Here is an 8057-nt window from a genome sequence, read left to right on the forward strand (position 1 = left end):
AATTTGTTCTGTTTCCGTTGTTCTTTGATGAACATTAATGACAGGCATCATCAGTGCTCCTGTCACTTTAAGAACGGGCGCTGACCAACATGACGCGGATCTCACGCGCTGTCCGGCGCATCTCATTTCCTCACGTTATTTGACTAATTTAAGACTCCTAATATGAGAATACTCAAAATTCTCTGTGTTGTTGTTATTTCTTGTTCAAGAGCAAAAGAGAACTCGATGTGAGCATCCGTCTCACACGTCGAGTGTGTGTGTGTGTGTGTGTCAGAGTGTCCCTCGATTAGCTGACATAAGACGCAGCCACACAGACAGGACATTGACATACAGCGCGTTTTCTTGTGTCTTGTCGCACTTGGAAGCATTTACATGAATAAGAGCGTGAGCATATAATGTAACGCTAGGCAAAAATGATTATAAAAACGGAGGCTGCGTTATTTGCGTTAAATATTTTTAATGCGTTAAGCTGGAAAAATGAATCGCCCGCGTTAACGCGTTAATTTGCCCAGCCCTAATATATATATATATATATATATATATATATATATATATATATATATATATATATTAGTGGTGGGCCGTTATCGGCGTTAACGTGCTGCGTTAACGTGAGACTCTTATCGGGCGATAAAAAAAATATCGCCGTTAATCTATTCTCAAAGTTGGGTTGGGAGCTGGGTCTACACTACGCAAGCTATGATGACTTTCACCTTGATAGTCTAGCGTGGATGTATACCTAGCCGAATTGCACTGTAGGGGGCGAGAGAACGAGTCTTTGAACCTGTGTGTATTGAAACGATACGACACTCATTTTCTACAGTATCGATAACAGCCACGCTCTCCTCTCCGACCGACAGCGAGTTGACACGAACCCGCCTCCTCTCATTCAGTCCAGTTAACCCTCTGAACACGGCGAACGCGTGTTCTGCTGGATTTAGCGTGTTAGTATTGGTGTGACCGGTCTGAATTTCTCGCGGGGTTGCACATAACGTTAATTCTAGTAATTCCCGCAGATTTCGCGCTCGCATCTGAAGCGCACACACATACCGTAAAATAGCCGCCTCTGACATACAAGGGCAAAAATGAGCTCCTTTTTCCAGCTTATTAAGGGTCAAATACACTCAAAAATGTCTCAATGCCCATCTTGGTGAGTTTTAATGTAAACACAGTCGTAACCAGCTCACAGGAACAGTGGGATCCATGCGTGCGTCAGGTCTTAAAGGGACAGAAGTTATTTATTATTCAAACTACAAAAAGACAAACGATCACTTACGAGCACACATATTCTGAATGCCTTCGGCAGAATTCAAATGAGCCATTTTAATGTAGATTAATCTAAGATTAATCTATGCCCACCACTAATATATATATATATATATATATATATATATATATATATATATATATATATATATATATATATATATATATATATATATATATATATATATATATATATATATATATATATATATATATATATATATATATATGTTAGTGAGGTATTCTAGCAGGGCTAGTTCATCAAGGGTTTTAGCCAGTAAACAGGATGGTGTATCGGTCAGGACACAGGAATAAAGACGAGGAGATGTAATTTCTTCGATTAACTGTATTGAGATCCAGCAGTACTCATCAGAACATTCCAATATCCAGTATTGTCATTATAGTCTAATAAAGAAACAAATAAATCACCATTAGGTACTTAAATTACTATGCAACGTATATAATAAATCCACACAAATAATACAAATCAGGATCATCAAACATAAATATATCAATAAACATTGCTATGTCCCTTTAAACATAATCTACAATTACATAATGAGGATATTACTTCCTTCACAAAATAGCTTCACCTCCTATATCACTGACCAGTTTACAATAAACTATATTAAAGGGAATTACAGAAGGAGAAATGGCGGGAATTACAGAAGGAGAAATGGCGATATCCTCTGGTAAGGAAAGGCTACTGCACAACAGCGTCCGCACGTGGTCTCCTGAGCACAATATTAACTTCCCTTAATTAAATATTGTCAACATGACTACGTAATTTAGACATCAGAAAGCCCACATTAGTTCAATTATTATTTCCTACAGTGTTTTACAGCTTAAACATTGTTCTATCACTATAAATCTCACTCATCACGCTGGGCACGTTAATGCATTGTAATTCTACAGTATAGAAGCACAAACACAACGAAGTGACAGTCACTTACTTTTCGTCATGAACTCAACACATGAATATTGGAAGCTGGATCATTCATAACAGATTAAGGAACTACACAAATCAGGTACGTATCCTGCTGAACTTGAATACGTTTCCGAACTCACTGTAACCACAACCAACTCACTAGCCACACACTTCATCAATCGTAACCACAGAAGAAGAGTCTTAAAGCGGCAGGCACCCAGAAACGTCAGAGCCTTTTATACAGCCGCCCCCAAATGTGCAAGCACATTTGCTTCCATAAAAAAGGCTCATCAGTCAGGCTGAGGGGGGCTCACCGAGGCATCATCCTCCCCCGACGGGAGAGCTGGCAACATCACCAACCGAGCTACCGGTCGTGTGTACACATGTCCTCTGATGTCCACATCAGCGGATCTAATGCATCCATCGTCACTTCGGTGAACCTTGGTTACATGTCCAATGGGCCACAGGGCTCGAGGTAGCTGCGGGTCCACCAGCATGACAACAGCCTTATCCAATAGTTCAGGAGAAGTGGAGTGCCATTTCTGTCTGGTCTGCAGCCCAGGGAGATATTCTCTGATGAATCTGGACCAGAATTGGTCAGCGAGAACTTGTGAATGCCTCCAGCGTCTGCGACTCAGGAGCTCCGTCTCAGGATAGACCACTTGGGGAAGAGATCCATCAGGCCGCCCCATAAGCAGACTATTGGGTGTCACAGGGTCGATATCTGCAATGTCGGCAGATACATAACCCAAAGGTTTAGAGTTGAGGATTGCCTCAACTTCCAGGAGAACGGTGAGAAGGACATCTTCATGAACAGGTTGTGCCCCCACACAGGTGTAAAGTGCAGACTTGACGGAGCGGACCTCTCTCTCCCACACTCCACCAAAGTGTGGAGCTGCTGGGGGGTTAAACTGAAACTTAATCCTCTGACGCGCGAGTTGTTTTTGCAAGGTTGGCTCCATACTGGCAAAAGCCTCTCTAAGTTCCCGTTCTCCTCCTCTGAAGTTGGTCCCCTGGTCTGACAACAACTCTGCAGGTGTCCCCCTTCTGGCGATGAACCGTCTTAGGGCCATCAAGTAAGCATCCGCATCCATGTTTCTGAGGAGATCCAAGTGTACCGCCCTGGTTGTTAAGCACTTAAATATTATTCCCCAGCGTTTCTCCTGGCGTCGGCCAATCTTCACAAACATGGGTCCAAAACAATCCACTCCAGTAGAATGGAAGGCGGGTTTGTGTAATCGGAGACGAGCAACGGGAAGGTCCGCCATTCGGGGAATGGAAGGCTGAGCTCTCCAGCGCTGACATTCGGCACAAGAACGCTGATGCCTGCGAATCGCCTCCCTTCCATGGATTATCCAGAATGACCGCCGCATCTCCGCAAAGACCCGCTCTGGACCAGGATGGTGCAGGTTGCTATCGAACCTTTGGATAAGCAAGCGTGTAACTGGGTGTGAGGCATCCAGAACTACAGGGTGCAATGTCAAGTCATCTTGACCTTCCAAATGTCGTAGCCGACCTCCTACTCGTATGAGGTCCGTGAATTTATCTAACTCCGGAGCCAAGGTGAGTAATCGACTCCCAGGTGAGACAGGTTTCCCAGCTGCAAGGAGTTTGTAGTCCTCTGGAAATGACTGTTGTTGGGCTCGCTGGAGAACAATCATCTCTGCCTGTTGGTACTCTTCAGCATTAGGTGGTGAGCTTGAAGGGTTTTGTCCTAGGATTTCTTGAGCAGTGACATCTATGAGCTGCTGCCAGGTTTGGTACACCTTATCATCCCTGCCGATCGACTTTGGTGAGGTAATCGTTACTCCACAGAAGGTGGTCTTCCGGAGTTCCACATTGTCCTCAAATGGCTCGGTGCTAGGTCTTTCTGGCCAGGTGGCTGGGTTCTGGAGAAGGAAGGGAGGTCCTTGAGACCATCGGTTGGGATTTATTAGGGCCTCCAGGGTCTTCCCTCTTGTCAGATCATCAGCAGGATTGTTCGCTGAGTCCACGTAGCGCCAAGTGCACTTCTCTGTTAACTCCTGTATCTCAGCTATTCTGGCGCCTATGAAGACCTTGTAGCGGCAAGACTGGGAGTGTAGCCAGGTTAGGACTGTAGTGGAGTCTGACCACAACACAGTTCGAGCCACTGTCAAGGTAAGTTCCCTCTCGAGGACATGAGCCAGCTGCGCTGCAACCAGAGCTCCACAAAGCTCCAGGCGTGGGATAGAATGCAGACGTCTTGGAGCTACTCGCGAACGAGCAAGGATGAAAGACAGGTGGATCTGGCCTTCCTTGTCCTCAGTTCTCATGTAGGCTACAGCTCCATAAGCCTGCTCAGACGCATCTGCGAAGATGTGCACCTCACGGGTAGCACCCTCAAGGTTGGCGTCCGCTGGAACATATGCACGTGGAAATGTAAGGAGAGGTAAGGACTCCAGTTCAGCCTCCCAGCTGGACCAGGCTTGCAGGAGTTCGGCGGGTAAGTTAGAGTCATCCCAACCTCGCTTCTTATACCACAGCTGCCTGATGATGAGCTTCGCTCGGGTGGAGAAAGGTAACATGTAACCCAAGGGATCGTATTGTGTAGCTAGAACTCTGTAAATGTTTCTCAGAGTTGGCACCTCGTAGGACACAGGCCTATGTTTGTAGCCCAAGGAGTCAGTTGCCCAATTCCAGCTCAGACCAAGGGTTGATTCCAGAGGGTTGGACTTATCCTGTGCCAGCCACAGGTCCAGGCTTTCAGATCTGGCCTCTTGAGGCAAATGACTCAGGACGCCTGGGTCGTTGCAAGCCCATTGACGCAACTCAAAACCTGCAGAAATCAGAAGATCCCTGAGACGATCCACCAGCAGTTTAGCTTCACCCGGCGTACCCACGCTCTGCAGGCAGTTATCTACATAAAAGCAGTTCTCAACCGAGAATCTCAGGTCATCGTCCGGCTGGCAGTGGTCAACAACATGGCGCTGCAGGGCGTATGTCGCACAGCACGGGCTACAGGTTGTGCCGAAAGGCAAAACTTGCCACTCAAATGTTCTTGGGGGTTCTTCCACCTTCAGGTCCCGCCACAGGAACCTTAGAAGGCGGCGATCTTCAGGGATGAGGCGGACCTGATGAAACATCCCCTTGATGTCTCCACTAACCGCTATGGGATGTTCACGAAATCTCAGTAAGACTCCCAGCAAGGGGGCACCAAGGGTAGGGCCAGGTAGCAGGTACTGGTTCAGGGTCTGCCCGAGGTACTGATGAGAGCAGTTAAAGACCAGGCGGTTCTTCCCATTGTGGCTGACGAGATGATGTGAGATGTACCATCCTACTTTGGTAGAGGTCTCCTCAGTGACTTCCCTCACAGCACCTGCTTCAATGAGCTTCTGCATTTCTATCTTGTATGCATCTGCTAGCTTGGAGTCCTTTAAGAGTCGCCTCTCAGTACTACGTAACATGGGCATAACTGACTCCTTTGGCGAGTGCAAAGGTGGCATGCTTGGATGGCGCAGCAATGGTGTGGCGTACCTAAGAATTCCATCTACATTAGTACGGACCGTCTTAGCTTCAAGCAATGCTACAGCCTGCTGATCCTGCTTTGACCGAGTCACCTCTCTTTCATGTCGGTAAGGTACAGTGTCTACTTGCCAGAGCCTCTCTACATGCTTGTAAAGCTCATCCATTGGTGGTGTAGATGAAGTAAACAGACACTGTGCAGGTTGGATTGGCCGCCCCATGAATGGGGTAGGGCCTTGAAGAGTCCACCCAAGCCTGGTGCGGACTGCGGCTGGGCCACCTGGTGGACCAAGTCTGACTGGTTCGACAGGTGTTATCAGCTGAGGGTTGTCAGAGCCTACAAAGAGTGTTGGCTGAGCATCTCTTAAGGCAGGTAGGGGAATGCCACTTAGGTATTTGTATTTCCTCTTCAGGCGGTCAATAGGGTAAGTATGCTGTGCTAGGCTGAGGCGGCCAGCTGTGAAAGCACCATTGATCTTAGAGCTGGTGTGAGGGTTTGCAGTTGGTGAGACACTGAAAGACACTGTGTGGCCATGGAGGATCTGGATGTCCTGTCGGACTGTACGCAAAGGAAGCGCTTCAGGAGTGCCCTTTATGCCAAGAAACTTAGCTGCTGTTGGCAACAACATGGTCCTCTCTGACCCATCATCGAGGATCGCAAAGGTGTCAAGTGTCCGGTCCTCATAATGTACAAACACAGGGACGACCTTTAACATGACCCGATTTCCGGCTCCAGGTCTGTCCAGGTAGAGCGAGTCAGCTGCAGAGCTGGTTAAGCAGCTCTCTTCTTTAACAGCTACATCTTTATTGCCCCTCTCTGCTCTTGTATTTATCTTGTGAAGAGCCAGCAGGTGTTTTCCCTGACAGATGTTGCAAGGTTTCTTCAATATGCACTGAGCGGCTTGATGAGTTCGTGCACAGCGCCAGCACCGCTTGTTAACCCGTATCCACTCTCTAAGCTGGTCTTTGGAGAGTTTGGTGACCGCACTGCATTGACTAAGATAATGCTCAGTACTCTCACAGTAGGCACAGTAAGCTTTACTCTTGGCCCCTCTGCTGGCTGAACTCTCTTTATGGTGCAAAGATGCTGCCTCTTTTGACTCACCAGCTTCATGTAGGATGGTCACTGTTCTATTCTGCCTTTCCCTTATGCTGCGTCCAGTAGCCTGACTGTCGAAGCCCTGACACCATGATTCATAGCGGAGCCATTCTGCCAAATCATGTAGAGTGTGGATTGCCCCTAACTGCTTGAACTGATGTCTACGGAAATCAGCTCGCTGTTCCGGAGGGAGCTTACCCAGCAGACGAGCAACATGTGAGCCACAGTTGAGTTCAATTTCTCCCTCAGGACCCAGCGTCTGCAACAAGCCCACTAAAGATTGTATCTGAAGAGAGAACTTCTGGAATGCCATCGTATCACCACGCCTTACTTCGGGGGTTTCTAAAACACTTGCTATCTTCTTTAAGGCAAGTTGATGAGGCTGACCGAATTTGTCATGGAGGGCTGACATAGTGTCACTGTAGGGGTTTGGCGAGTTTAGATAAGCATCGATAATAAGCTTAGCTTCCTCCAGCTTTAAATGATCTACAAGTATTTGATACTTGAAGAGTTCTGTAGCATTAGATGGGAGTAGGTTTCCTAGAGCTATGCGAAGCCGTGCAAATTCACTGGGATCCGGGTGAATGAACTTTGGGATTGTGGGTTGGGGCCCTCGATACACTTGTTCATTCCCTGGCGGCTGCATAAACTGATTAGGTGGTGGCATGCCATGTACCGCTCCAGTGGCTGCTAAAGGATGGTAGGTTCGGGCAGGCGCTGATTGCATTACAGGTGCATGAGCTGGGGCAAGGTGTGTGAGCAACTGAGGGGGTCGGGTAGAGAGGTATGGTGCTATCCCTTTATCGGAAGTAGGAGCGGGATACTGAGGAGGCAGTGGAGGCTTACAAGGCCTACATACTCTAACATACGCTATACTCAAACTCCTTGAAGCTACAGCATCGGCTTGTGGAGATGTGGGATTACTATAGTTTGAGGTTGGGCTATTAACTTGCACCAGGTCTGCTCTCAGTGAGCGGGCCACCTCCAGTAATTCTTTCATCTCACGCCGTGCTTCATTGAGTTCCTTTATGCCCGTTTGAAAGGCTTGTTGTGTTTGGAGCAGTTTAGTATTCTCCTCTCGAATAGCTCTGATTTCCTCAGAGAAACGAGAATCCAGATATGGGCTCTGATGGGATGAGGGTGTTCGCGCAGGCTGGATAAGCCCATCCAAATCTCTCCTCTGGCTGTGGTCTGGGGCTAGCTGAGGAATCTCAGGGTGAGCAGCATTCCCAGGGAAGCCACTAGAGTGAGGGTGGGTTGTCTGGAAAGGGGTCATCTGAT

The sequence above is a fragment of the Gobio gobio genome (assembly GCF_949357685.1).
Source record: "Gobio gobio genome assembly, chromosome: 19".
NCBI classification, from domain to species: domain Eukaryota; kingdom Metazoa; phylum Chordata; class Actinopteri; order Cypriniformes; family Gobionidae; genus Gobio; species Gobio gobio.